At 39.5% G+C, this 14,423-nt stretch overlaps 1 protein-coding gene and 1 long non-coding RNA gene across 3 annotated transcripts in view; one reads left to right on the top strand and one right to left on the bottom strand.

The window, feature by feature from the left end:
* LOC137482018 (uncharacterized) overlaps positions 1-14,423 on the bottom strand; it is a 113,914-nt gene that overhangs the window by 47,564 nt on the left and 51,927 nt on the right. The window lies entirely within an intron of this gene.
* LIPC (lipase C, hepatic type) overlaps positions 10,379-14,423 on the top strand; it is a 74,763-nt gene continuing 70,718 nt past the window's right edge. Inside the window, exon 1 of one of the 2 annotated variants that reach the window (XM_068204100.1) lies at positions 10,379-10,536. The gene's annotated coding sequence lies outside the window, so the exon portion shown is untranslated. The remainder of the gene's footprint in view (positions 10,537-14,423) is intronic. The other variant, XM_068204101.1, reaches the window with a different exon arrangement.

The following is a 14,423-nucleotide window of genomic DNA, read 5'->3' on the forward strand; positions in this document are numbered from 1 at the left end:
AAAAAGAGAACACCCACCAAACAACAAAAATCAGGAACACATTCTCCTGATTATAGCAACTTTCCACCATGTGCATGAATGATACAGAGAGTAGACATTATCCTAGCTATTGATCCATGCTTAGTATCTCATGCAAAATATAGGCTACCTAAGAGTTTCACTCTTACAGAAGACAGCAGAAATGAACAGGTGTTTTAAAAGGTTGGATTTAGACGTTCTATATGGCAAAAAAAAAGGTCTTCTTGTCCTAATGAATGAAATGTAATTAAGAAAGAAAACCAGAAACAACAAACAACAACAAAAAATTAGTGAAGGAACCATCTTCCTCAGAGAAAGCTTTATAAACAGAGTAGTTTTTGGAAAAGAAGGTTTGGAAACATAAAAAAGGAATCTGTCTACTGTATTGAAGAAAACAGTGTTTTGCCTACATTTTTTTGGTAAATAAAATGGACTTAACCAATTAACTATCTGGCTCCAGAATCAATCTCATTTTGTCATGGAAACAGCTTGTAAAACCCTGAACATATGGAGAGTGCAGGCTGATGTCTGAAAGTTTCAATAAAATACTTAGTACTGTTACATCTGAGAACTGTATATTTACCAAATGACAGAAAGCAAAAAATTGCTGCTCCCTCTTGTTTAAGAAGGATTGTGAAGCCTGGATTGTGAGATGTCCTTACTTGCCCTATCAGGCAATTTGCCAGTATGCTTTGAGTCCTTAACTCAGGAGTCATTGGATTTCTGCTTTATAGCAATATTTAAAAGACTTCTGTTAAACTAGGAAGTGATTTCTCTGTGTTTTCCAACCTTGGATTATTCTCTGGCCACCACAATGCCACATCCTGTAGGTAGTCTTTACAAACTGATCCCCTTGCCCTGCGTTCATAGCACTTGTTAGAAGTGAATGGGTCACTTCACACTCCAACACACCAAACTATGGGTCAGAGCCAAGAATTAAAATCCTGCCCAGACTTCTTGAAGAACAGGGTTGGGGCATTTGCTTAGATTCAGCATGAAGACTTTGTTTCCATTTATAATCTGACAGTCGATGAGTATCAGAGTGAAAGAGAACGAGCTGGGGAAGGATGGGGACGTGGAAAACCAACATGTCTCTTGGACTCACACTTGCAAACAGAAGTCCACAGAATTTGGATTCTCATTTCTGCAAAGTGGGTGTTTTTCTGATTCCTACATTCTTACCTTTGAAACACCATGGATTCACAGTTGCATAAAACATTTCAAATTGAGCCAAAGTCTGGAGTTAATTACTGATAAATTCTGTACAAATACAAGCTCATCAGTACTATCAGGAAATCAGCTCTCTGTCCATATAAAGGCACAACTCTATTTTCTGCCTTTAAAACTTACTGTCAGACATTACTGACTAACATTGAAACTCACTATGGGAATAATACTTTTTAAAAATAAGAGATGTACCACGTAAACCATCATAAATTTTAATATAATCCTTAGTATGCAGGTTGTTCAATAATATTTTGTTTTCCAGGAAAAAAAAAAATTGCACGTTTTCTTATGGAAACTATCTTCAAGACAAACATAGTTATGTTATACATAAAGAGCAAATTTAATAAATGATAGTCACATTTTTAGTTGTTTAACAGCCTTGGTATATCCATATTCTTCTCTTGACAGCATACAAACATCAGTGCTCTTGGCAAATGTGGCTTAGTAATGGTAAGTTGCCATTGCTGAAGTTACTCTGAGCTGAAGAATGTATATAGAATATAATAAAACCTAATAAAGATCCCGTATGTTCAAACTAAGGCGTACAGACATTTCAGATATTTCTGAAATTTGTACTAATTCAGCACTTCATGTCACCAAATTCTACTCCCCTTGTATTCCCTGAGGCTGGAATTGCATTAAAATCTATATTTTCTAAAAAATACAAATCACAAAATAAAAAGAGAACAGAAACTTTGATACACACAGAAAATGCCAAGAGCAGCCAAATTTGCGCTAATGTTTTAAAAACAAAAACATAAAAATTAATTTTTAATGAACCTAAAAGAAAATGTTTTTCGGCAGACTACGAAGATGAGAAGCATTCCCATTCCTGGGAGCTTTCCCCTGGTCTGCGCACTGATGAGAGAAGCAGCAGCATCGTTGCAGGTGAGTGTTGGAGCAGCTGATCACTCGATGCGCCCCGGAGTGCCGAGATGTGCTGGCTGATGCCCCGCAGCTCGGGACTTCCAGCGCCCTTGGGCACGGTCCCCGCCTGAGCAGGGACAGCTCTGCGCCGCCACGGGCACTGCTCGCACTGCTGCGCGCTGGGAGGGACGGGGGCGGAAGGAAGGGAAGGAAGGGAAGGAAGGGGAGGAAAGGAAAGAAAGGAAGGAAGGAAAAGAAAGGAAGGAAGGGAAGGAAGGGGAGGAAAGGAAGGAAGGGGAGGAAAGGAAGGAAGGGAAAGGAAGGGAAGGAAAGGAAGGAAGGGAAGGAAGGGAAGGAAAGGAAGGAAGGGAAAGGAAGGGAAGGAAAGGAGGAAAAGAAGGAAAGGAACGACGCTGGCTCACAAACGCCATCTGGGCACGTGGCACAGCTGGGAAATCAGAACTGGCCCCTCCCAAGTCTGTTCAAATGCACCACTTCTGAGGGAGAAAGACTAAGTTTAAATGTTTTAACAATACTTGTCTTCCCTTTCCGGGATGCAGTGTTCTGAGAGACAGGTGCCAGCTAACACAGAGATTTTTAGAGCCCTAATCCGGCTTTTTTCCCTCCCAAATTCTACGGCATTTGCCCGGCCCCGGCGCGGCCCCGCCCTGCGCACAGGTCCGGCCATGGCGCTCCGCAGGCACAAGGTGGCACCTCACGAAGATTTTTTTTGGCTGGTCCATGAGTTTTATTGCTTTTATCAAGCAACCTCTTCATTTCGTTCTCATTTCAAAACGTTTAAAAAAAATGGTGAAGCTGGCGAATATTTTACCTAATTTAATGATTAATCTGTATTCAAAAACCCGAACTCTTAAAAAATTATGATTAAAACACTCAATTTCTTCAGAGTGTAAATCAGTCAAAATTTGTCTGTCACGCTTCTAATTTGGGATCCTATTTTGGCGCCCCTCCTCCCCCAATTCACATTTTTGCTTGTTTTGTAGGTCTGGTGCAATTTCCGGACCCAGAGAACTGGAAACTGCTCTATCCCAGTGGGCAGGGGCAGCATGCAAGGAAAACACCAAGCTGAGCTCTCAGTTCCCATTCCTTGGCTCAGTTCATACGATGAGTTAGAAGTGAGGCACCCAGAGACTGAAAAGCAGAGAAACTAACACACTGAGAGAAAGGCAGTTGCAAAGCAGACAGCGTCATTTTGGCCTGCTGTAGTAACAGAGATGCATTTATGGTTTAAAAGCTCTGAGTATTTTATCCTCAGGGTGATAACTCAGTTTGAAAAGCCAGACAGAAAGCTTTGCACAATTTTGGTACCAATATTAAAGAAAGCTGAAATCAAATGAGAAATAATAGTCGGGGGAAAGCTGAGTCCATCTTACAAGGGGAGGCTCCAACACCTCCATTGTTTATCCTGAGAGTACAAAAAGTATTATTTTTTTCTTTAAACACATCAGGGTGAGGGGTAAAAACCTGAGCAGAGAAGAAGCTGGGAAAAAATGCCCCCATCTTAAAGTAGGGGACAGTCAGGAAACCAGATGGTTTCTGTGTGACAAGCCAGAGAAGTTCCTCCCAGGAGAGTGCAAGATGCAGGAATCTTTATTCACTGCTAAGCAGACCTTGATAGTTACAGCTAGGAGAGGGATAACAGGACAGAAATGCCTGCAAGGATCCAGGGGCAGCATCTGTTCCATATTTTCATTGGTGACTGCTCAGCCACCACTATGAGGAAAGGCTGGCTTGGAGATCTACTGCTAAGCCGTGGGGCTGGCAGACAACAGGAACATAAAATATGGGGAGAAGCTCTGAGAGATGGAGAATATTCAAAAGATGTGCAGAATTAAGAGATCCTATGGTTACTTTAATGGTTTATTTCAAAATATTGCGTGCTTCATAGTACTGACTATGCTAACTCTTCTGTTAGTTCCACCCTAGCAGCTGTAAACTCCTTTCTAAAAAGTTTGTTGTCCTGTTTGCCTCAGTTCAGCTGATTATTCTAGTTTCTAGTAATTAAAATTGCATTTCATGATGCTTGGCCTTATTTAATTAATGTTTCCAGTTTTCCATGCTACAAAAATAATACTTGTCATTGTTTTAATTAAATTATTCATAAATGGCATTGGTTCCACTTCAGATGTACGTATAATGCGAACAGGACCAAGGAGACACATAATTCATCATAAATTTTGATGTATTTTTATGTTAATTGAGGATACATGGAACTGTTCACATTAGATGCAAATCTTTTCACATTATGTTCCTGCTTTTTTGAAAAAAAACCCCAACAACATTTCTTTAAACTAAAACAAGGAAATAATTTTTTATTCATCTTTATACCTCATTTCAGGCAATTTTTTTTCCAGCCCTGACATGGTTCTGAGAGTCTCCTTGCCCAGATGCTGTGGTGTGCTGCAAAACACACTGAGAATAATGAGGAGGCTGTTTTTTTCTGCAGTGCTGTCACACATATGCTGTCAGCACTGTGGCACAAAACATGATGAAGTCTGATATTCTGTCTTGTTAGACTGCTATCCAGAGCACATCCCAACATATGTAAACTTTTTTTTTTTATTATTATTCCTTGTAGCCAGAAGATTGACTGTTTTAATAGCACAGTAGTAAAGCAATGGGCCAAATTCAGTCATTCCATTGACACCAGTAAGGCTTATCCAATTTACAGTAAGTAACTGAGTCGTTTCTGACTCACACCAGGGAAATCAAGGCAAATTTGACCCATGTCCAAGTGGTAAAATGTATTGGGACATTTTCTTCCCTGCAAGTTCATCATCTCATTGGTGGAAAACAGCTCAGTGCAAGCCCATGCTGGGGAACACAAAGCTCCACCTCACAACAGGGTCTGCTTTGGGGGATAGGAGAAGGGACCATGCCTGGGCCACAGCTAAAAGTCGGTTTGTGACCTGCCTTGTTGATTTGCTGTGGGACTGGGACAGAGCATCTGAAAAGCTTCCCACCTGCACAGTCAGGATGGGATGCAGTGATTTGCTGTTCTGTTAAAAGTGGGGGATGGACTGCCTTAGAAATAAGCTAAAGTATGATCCAAATTTGAAAGAACATGAAAAGTTTCACCTTGAAAAGCTGGATTTAAAATTGCTCCCTTTCTGAGTACACACAAAAGTGCCTCTGTCATGAATAAAAGCAGTAATCTTTCTTTGCTCCTTCTTCCTTCTCAAAGTCTAGTTTCCATTCTGATGTCTAGTTTAGGTCCAAATAGTTGCAGTGAAACTTCCAGGCACACCCCAAAGGAATAGTCCAACTGGATAATGGAGAACAGATTGCTGAGTGTTAAACAGAGCTTTGTTGTGGATTTAGTCAAAAGCTTTGCTCTCAGAGGTCTTAAAGCAAAAAAGTCTCCAGATACAATGAGGACAGGCTTTAGCACAATGTGGCACAGTGGTGCCATCTAAAATTAATACATGGTAGTTGAGTTCTTACATTAGAATAGATCATTTTCACTGACAGTGGCTAATGGGAAGGAGGAGGAAAACAAAAAAAAATTCCATCTCTAAAGAGTAAAGGTACATACCCATTTACACACATCACCTAAGAAACTATAATGTAAAACAAAACCAACCCACAAATATCTACAAATTCTAGGCAACACCAAAATGCATGGCAAACTCTTAATCTTTTTACCACAAGATTATTTCCACAGCTAATGAATGAAATGCACCTTCTACAATAATTCACTGCATAGTTTAGCTGCAAAATCTCATGTGTCTGTCCACACAGATTCCCTGAGCAGGGAAGTTATCCTGCTACCTGCACTCTTCATGTGTTTCTGTGTCCAGTTAATCATTAACCTTTGCTAATCCACTCTCCTATTTACTGATAATCACTGTGATGCTAGATAATCAAGGGTGCTAGAAGAACTTGTGGCAACCTGCATATAATTTAGCATGAAGGGAGCAATAAGGAACACTTAAGAGTGCTAGTGGGAAAAGGGCCTGGGGCCAACAATGGGGAGCACTGGTCATAATGTGAAATTCACAGAAAATTAGGGAGAGCAATTAGAAGAGCTTTTAAATCTCTGTTTCCACAGCCATGTATTTCAGATGCTTTATTTTCTGATACAATTGGAATGTATAGATCATGGTTATTTGCAAATCATATATTCTGGTTGGAATCATCTTCGGAAAGAATTGCCAATATCCAACCTTATTTCCACAAACCAGTCATTATCAGATCATATTTAAATAATTGTACCTTAATTTTTTGTTGCTGTTAAAATGTTTCCTCAGTTATTAACTAGGCTCATCAGGGTATGTTGGGTAGTATTTAGTTGTGTAATAGATGCAGTGTTGAGAAATCATGACTCACAACTGAAACTGATTTTTTCCACATTCTGTTACTAATTTCTAAGGGTATTGCTATGATGTATTCTACCAGCACCCTTTGCCTTTTCATAAATGAGGAAGTCAGAGCATGGGGTGGGTTGCCAAAAAGTCCCCACACCTTTTCCCTCTTGTAAAGCTATAGGAACTCTGCCTGGTACCAGAGGCATTAGCTGCTTTGTTCTCCGAATTCCTAGAGCCTGTTCAAGATCAAACTGTGGTTTCTCATGGAAAAGTTACTTTTGTTCTTTCTGCTTTCCTAGTTGTCTATCCTAGACAAGATTACATAGCTCTTGTTTGTGTTTTCCTAAACAGAAGAGTGCCTGACCTGAAGGAAAGGGGCAGTCACTAACAAGCAGAAAAGGATTTGAAGAGACAGCCAGGATCACGTGGCCAACAGGCCTCATCATATTCAGTTTCACAACTCTTGTTTCTTTTATCTCTTTCTTTTCTTGAGATTTTTCTTCAAATAACACACAAATGAAGTTCCATCAGTTCACCTCTCCTAGAATGGATTGTGGGAAGTGGTTCCCAAGACCTGTTGTTGTTTATATCTCTTCTGTTCTGTTTTGATGGCAGGACAACAGCCTTCAATTGGATCTGTGATGTGAGCATTTTTTTGCAGCCCTTGCTCTACTACAGCCTGCTGGTTAAATTATTTCTTCAGACAGGCTTATGGCAATTTGATGACATATGAGTGCAAGAAAAGGTCAAAATTTGGCTCCCAAAGTCTATAGTAATAATCATTAATTCGTACCTAGTGGCTGTAGCTATATAAGCACTTTACAAGGGAATTTCAGTATTACTATACCTACGTGATAGCCAGCAAATCAGAAGGAGCATGAGCGTGGCCAAGCCAGGAAGAGAATGCAGAGCTCTGGCTGACTGCCCTCTCCATGCTGCATTTTAGTATTAGCTAAGGCAGCAGCTAAAGCAAAACTCTGCCCAGAAAATCACTGGTGTAGAAGTATTTAGGCCACAATTCAGCATGAGACAGCACATTGTAGTTACATTTGCCTATACTGCAGGCAGTGTGAGCCTCGATCCCTGGAAAACATGGATCTTCCTTCTGCAGCACTTGGGTGCAACCCAGCCAAGAGCACAAGGCAGAAAGAAGAGGGGACTGTGAGAGCCAGGCAATCCTGTCTTTTTAAGGGAGGAAAACAGCCTGCAATCCTACAGAGAGCCATGACCAGGCTCCAGCGGGCTCCAGTCAGACCTTGCTCAAACACTGCTGGGGTGGGAGGGAGCGCAGGATTGCCCTGGGATGGCACTGCCACCATGAACAGTCACCTTCTGCCACATTTCCTTTTTGCTTCCAGACAATTCAGAGCTGGAAAGGACTCGTGCATTGGAGACAAGACTCTTCTAGAGATCAGTGAAACACATCCAGCACATTCTATAGTTAGGGGGAGTTTTATCTTAACTGGTGATTCAAGTGCAGGAGTCATGTCTGAGAGAAAGTGGTGCAGTGCCTCTATCCCCAAAGCCCTCCCCTCTCTGTTCCAGAGATCTGATAGTGCTAATTATGCCATTTGCTTGGAGATACTGATTTTCATTTTATAGCCACCTATCTCCTCTGCACAGGTCTGAAACCACCCACGCATTTCTCATAAGCCACACAACAGAACCAGGAGACATAGAGAATATAAAGGTAAGAAACTGGCATTTAGATCATAGTGCTCTTAGAGCACAGGGGCTGACAATCAGAACTGTTAGGAACTGTTGTCCTAATGAAATAACAACAGATTCATGTCTGCACCATGCGATTTTAGTCCAGAACAGTAGGATTGGTTAAGACATCCTGAATCAGGTCCACATCATGATGTGACTGCTTCACACTTCTCCAAAACCCCAAGTGAAATTCTTTTGTGCTTCCAGCACAGTTTCTGTGCTGGAACTAAGACCACACGAGGGCAGTGTAGTGGGGGAGTAAAATGAAGGGATGCAAATTAAACTCTTAAGCCTGATTTTTTTACTTCTTCATGAAATCTGGAGAGGTAGAGTTGTGTCTACAGAGTAGAATGGCCTGTAATTTCCTCACAAACTACAGAGGAAAGTTTAAAACTCCTGTTCAGCCTCTTCTTATCACTGCTTTTATTTCCTTCACCACTGCTCTGAATATTCTCTTTCCTAGAGCTGTGGGTCTGAAGTGTCTCAGAGGTTGAGACTTCGGTTCATTCTGCTCTGCAAACATACAAAGATTGGGCTCCTAACAGAAGGGAAATTGTAAGAGATGTGGAAAGTCAGGCTTGCAGTTCGGTGAGGTAAGCATTGTGTACTGGAGCAAAATCTCCAAAACTGTGGTTAAACACCCCTGGATTCCCTCATCTAACCCAAAACACAAATTCTCCTGGGAAAGCAAACAAGATCACTGTCCTCGACTTTTGACAAGTATAATTTCCTTATTATTTCACTAGGCTAGGAAATATATTCTTCAGAAACTCTTAGCTAAGCCTCTTTTTCCCTCAAACCCTCTCTAGGGTTCAGCTCTCTAACTCACTGACACAGCTGCTCAAGTGCTGCTCAAGTGATTTTTTTCAAGATGAAAGCAGCCAGAATTCTTAAAATCCTCTAACTCAGTTTTACTGTGAACATGTTCTTAACACATGCAATATATACCTATGTAAACTTGAGATTATTACATTTGTCTGCATTGTGCTTGACTGATCCTTTAGCTCCTCTATAATCTTAAATAGACAACTGTCCTAGGGCATAGTTGTATTATTCTGCAATTTCTTTACCTTCAGTTTTGGTTTCATAAGCAATTGTTTCTTTGAAAATTGATACTGCTATTGCTTTAAAATTGATATTGCAATCTTGTGTATTTAGAGACAGTGATAAACAAGAGCTCACTCACATATCCTTAAGGAAACATGCTATTTTTTAATAACCCCACTCTCCTGTCCAAAGATGGATTTTTATCCATTGCATGCTCTTTCTACTGCTGTGCAATTATTACTAAGACATAGTAATATCTTCTTTCTATTTCCACAGTCACAGCATTAGGTGCCTTGTATCACTCACACCAGCCACAGCTGTGATACTGTATCCTTGAAGAAGGCAAGAAAACTAATGAGGCAAAACCTTTCTGTCTGAAACCCAGGATTATTTCCTTCCACAAAATTCTGTTTTTCAGGGTATTCCTTCAAGAACTCCTGCAAAATAAATTTATCATATCCTCAGTCACAACTAATGGTAAGATAATTGCTTCTGGGTAGCACACAAACCTTTTCCTTGAACAGTGGTTTTGTATTTTACTGTGTATCTGATCAATTAAATCCCATATTAGGGCTTTGTTTTGAATCTTATTTCCTTCAAAATACATATCAAATTACATGGACGTGTGTTCTAGTATAAGATCCAGTATATAGAAGAATATTTTGTGCTTTTTATTTTTTACACACCAATTTATGTATCCTTGGTCATATCAGGAAATCTGATCTCCTTCATACACAATTCCTTATTCTTTCATTCAGCCACAAAGCCACCTTCAGAGTAACTGCTCATTACAGGCAAAATACTGGTCTCTCTTAGGGAATGACAAATCAGCCTTGGATTTAAAAATGCCTATGACCTGGGCCTAAATCTTCTCTTCTGTCTCTGACAGTTTGCTATAATTTAAGGGAAGTCATTCTGCTGAGTTTGGGTAAATAAATGTTATGGTTGTCTCACAGAGAGAATAGCATTTAGATCATAATAGAAGCTTGTTATTTACAGTTTAAAAAAAGCCAGTTCTGAGGCCTGTCCTGGATGCCTAACTGCACATGTGACTGGTATAGCGCATTTTGTATATTTTGGCACAAGAATGTGGTACACAATGATCTTATTTAGCAATATTTTGAAAAACATGCCAATTCTGAAAAAAAACAGCCATTCAAATATGTGACAGAGCTGTGCCTTCTGTGGAAGAGGGTATAAAATTGAGAATTCTTGGCTTGTGATATAACCTATCCACTATTTCTAAGGAGAGAGTCTTCATTAATGTCTATTTTCAATTTTCATTTTATAAAATAGTTTATGCCAAACTGGGACATATCATCAAGTAAGGCCAAGTTGGGTAAGCACATGTTTTTCGTATACAATGAGAAGTACATTGTGGTCTGAATTCTGTTTAGACTGAAGTCTTTTACTAAGCTGCTTTTATACAGAGGGGTTAGAACGAAGGATTAGAATTAACATAAGGTCTCTTGTTGCTTATGACTGAGAATATTAGTGAAAAGACTAATTGGTTTGTATGAGAAGTTTAGAAATCTACTCTTATTCTTAATGTCCAGTGCTGGTCCTTCAAGTCAAAAAGAACTGACTCATCCTGTGACTCAAATATTGCAGTGCTGGTTTCCATTATCCACCACATCAGAACAATGACATGCAGACATGTACAGTTTACTTGGGTTTTACTAGGTTTTCCAATATAATTAACATCAGTGCACTGGACTATTATTGCAAGGCAGGAAAAAGCTGTGGATTGTTTCTGTTTAGATTTTTTTAAATGCTGTTTTTCCTAAGTGCTTTAGATGTCTATATTTTACTGAAATCCAAGTGAGAATCTGTAATTCTGCTGAAACTGTTAATGATGTACTTGCTGTGTTTCCCTTTTTCTTTTATTAATAGATGTCTGTGTTTTGTCCTAAAGTTCTGCAAATGATATACAAAGTTACAAAATCCAAAGTGAGAGAGTTAAAAGATGTTCAGGCATAATTGTAAAGCTGTTCCGTAATTCTAAATATTTAACATCTTGTTAAAACAGCAATGAATAGATACTTGGCAAGGTTGACTAAAACAGATGTTGAAAGAAGAAAACTAGTAACCATTTAACTGTGCAAAAGGGCTCAAACATGATTTGAAGTCTATGGGAAATGTGATATGAGTGGTTATTGTGTCTGCCAATTAAATAAAGCTCATCAAATTATTCATAGCAAATAAAATCTGTTGCAAAACAAACCCGTTTGACTCATAGCAGACTGTTCAAAGATGCTTCAGTTTCTCTAAATGCACTTTTTCTTCATTTGAGAGAGATTAGGAGATCATCCACAATGGTCAGCAGTTGCTTTGATTGGTGACGTGCATGACAGTAACTGGATTTTGTTCTTTTCCTTGATGACAAATGTTGATGTTTTGGAGGGAATAGATACTTTCCTGTCTGTAAAGAACACTGTCCTTTCAGTACAGTTCATAAGAGAGAAAATAAAAAAGAAATAGCACTAATACATCCAAACAAGAAAGAAGAAGTCTAGGAATAAATCCTAGTAAAGTACTGCAGCATGGCACAATAATTTCAGTTAACTAATGAACTGAACACTTCTGGTATAAATGTTTCACTGTTAGGAAAGAATAAGTGTAGGGATTTAGAGTTCTGGTACCAGTCACACAACAACTAGGTGATACTGAATAGTCATACTCTAGTCTACCATGAACACCTGAATGTAGCACACTGCATAGAGCACACCAAATATAGCACTTTTATTCCAAGGCTCTGACTTCTACGACAATAAAAATATCTTCTAGTAATAGCTTTTGTGCTGGAAATAAATTAGTGATTTTTCCTGACTTTGAATCTGCTACCTATTGAAAGAACCCACTTACACTTAGGAGAATGGGAGCACAGTTCTGCTTTGTACTTGTTGAACTCATCTACAGAAAGAAAATTGCCCAGCCCTACAGTGTAGTCTGGTTCCAGGCTATATAAAAGGATCACACAGTGTTTCTGCTTCACAGCACAGAGACAAAGGTTAATGAAAGCCAAGACCTTGGGGTTCAAATCTGTTCCTTGCTCCCACTGTAACCATCCTGTGCATTAGAGAGCTTTCTTGCCATGTGGTTCTCCCACAACTGGAACAGTTTCCCATAAACAACATTTGCAGTTAGCTGTTTTTGTTTAGACTATTCTGGGTTTTTTTAGGAACAGCTGTACAGTTGAGCATCTCCCACTAAATTGGTAGTTAAAACCACTTTAGGCAACTAATTCAGGTGCTGTACAACAATGATAGCACTGGAAAGCAAGGGTGATGCTGTAGCTCAACAGCACAGTAGGAAAATAAAGACTGTAAAAACATCCTGCTCATATCTCACACTGTTTCAGGGTTTCCCTCACCTTTCAGCCAAGTGTGGGCCTTTTTAAAAGAAGCTAGAACATAACAAGAACAAAATATAGAGCCTTAAGAAACCATGCATAGAATGTCTGAAATATTTTATTGGACCTCTCAACAATTTAATCACTTTTACTTCTGTAAAAAAACCAACATGCATCTTGCTAGCTAACCTCATTATCCAGAAACACATATCCAGAAAGCACCAAGCCTCTGCTTTTAGTAAATCTCCACTCTCCCTTTGCTTCCCATTTTGTTCTGTAATTTTGCAATGCTTCTCAATTAAACTGCCTTTTTCATGATTATCAGTGGCCATGAGCTTTCCAGCCCATAAGCAAACACCCTCTGTCCCCAAATAGTCTCTGTCTTTCATCCAGCTACATCAGTGAATGCCAGTAGTTCCCCCTGTTCAGTGAACACACTTCAAGACCTGCATGTTCTGGGCCTAAAATTATTTCTTTGATAGCATTTATATATACAGCATCTTTTGTCCCACAGCCTTTGAAACAAGCTAAAGATATACATGCCTTGTCCAGAGGTCATTTAATCATGGAAATGCAGCCAGCCTCAGCTGGAAATGCAGCAACAGTTAATAGTGCATAGCAATATAAGAGCAGTTTAGGTCAGCAAACTATGAATGCATTTGTTCCTAATGAAGCTACTGCTGTAATTTAGGAAAGAAGCAGAATAATTATTCAGTTTGGATTTTGGCCAGGAGACCAAAATGAAGAGCATTCAGACTCCAGTAAAAATGCTCAAGAGTTTAAAATGGCCACAAATAATGTGGACTTAGGTTTTAAATTTCATTGGAAAGATGGATGAGCAGGTCATTTTGCTGTCAATGGGTCTCTAATTGGTTTGCCTCAGAGCATTTTTTTGATCAATACTTTCTACTTCTTTGTGTAACAAAGATTCTGCATTCATCATGTCTCAATATTTTTACATTCAGTGCTTTGCAAACCCTTAGTTATAAACCCCATGATTTAGTAAGGCCAAAGTGAAAAAACGGGAGTAATTTAGTATAGTTTGTACATTGAAAAGCCTTGATTTTTAAAACTAATAATTTTATCTTATATCTATGAAGAAAATTGGGAACTTTCCGTCTAATGGTTTTAGACCAAAATGGATTTCTTCTAGGAGCTGATTTTTCTGCTTCCTTACCAAAACAAAGATTCAAAAGAAAAGGGTTCTTTTTAATTTTAATTTGATGACTCCCTGGGAATTTGGATGCCCTAGAATTACAAGTGGTTGTCCCAGCTGAATAATTGTTTCTACCCCTGTCCCATGTTACACAGAGAATCTTATGATTATTCAACCCCTTCACCATGGAGCAGGGCAAGGGCTTGGCTCATCCCTCTCGGTTCATCTGCTAAAGGCCAGGCTTCTCTGATCACCCATCAGAGCTGTGAGTGCTTCAGACATGAACATGGACCAAACTGACTCATGGCTATTTGCATCAGGAAAAGCTGAGTGCAGAGAGGCAGTTATATGGACAGCATTCCTTTTCCAGGGAGCACCTTTCACTCACAGCCAGCCAGAATATGCTGCCTCCACAGGAGTACCATGCTCTTTGCTAGAATGGCACGTCAGCATTGATGCACCAGCAAAGCTGTGTGAATACAGCCTTAGCCAGGCCTATAATCTACTTTTGATCTTGGCAGTAACCTCCCACTGACATAACTGATAGTCTGCTTTCAGTCATGGACTTCACACAACCTAACATTTACACTCTGACCCATAATTATATTTAGAACATACACACACCTCTTCCTCCACAGAGAATAAAAAGCTGCACAGTACATCTTTCAGGAAGACTGTAAAGATTCCACTCATCCATCCCTAAAGACAAAAGTCCTGT

This window comes from Anomalospiza imberbis, chromosome 13 (genome assembly GCF_031753505.1).
Source record: "Anomalospiza imberbis isolate Cuckoo-Finch-1a 21T00152 chromosome 13, ASM3175350v1, whole genome shotgun sequence".
In the NCBI taxonomy this organism is placed as follows: Eukaryota; Metazoa; Chordata; class Aves; order Passeriformes; family Viduidae; genus Anomalospiza; species Anomalospiza imberbis.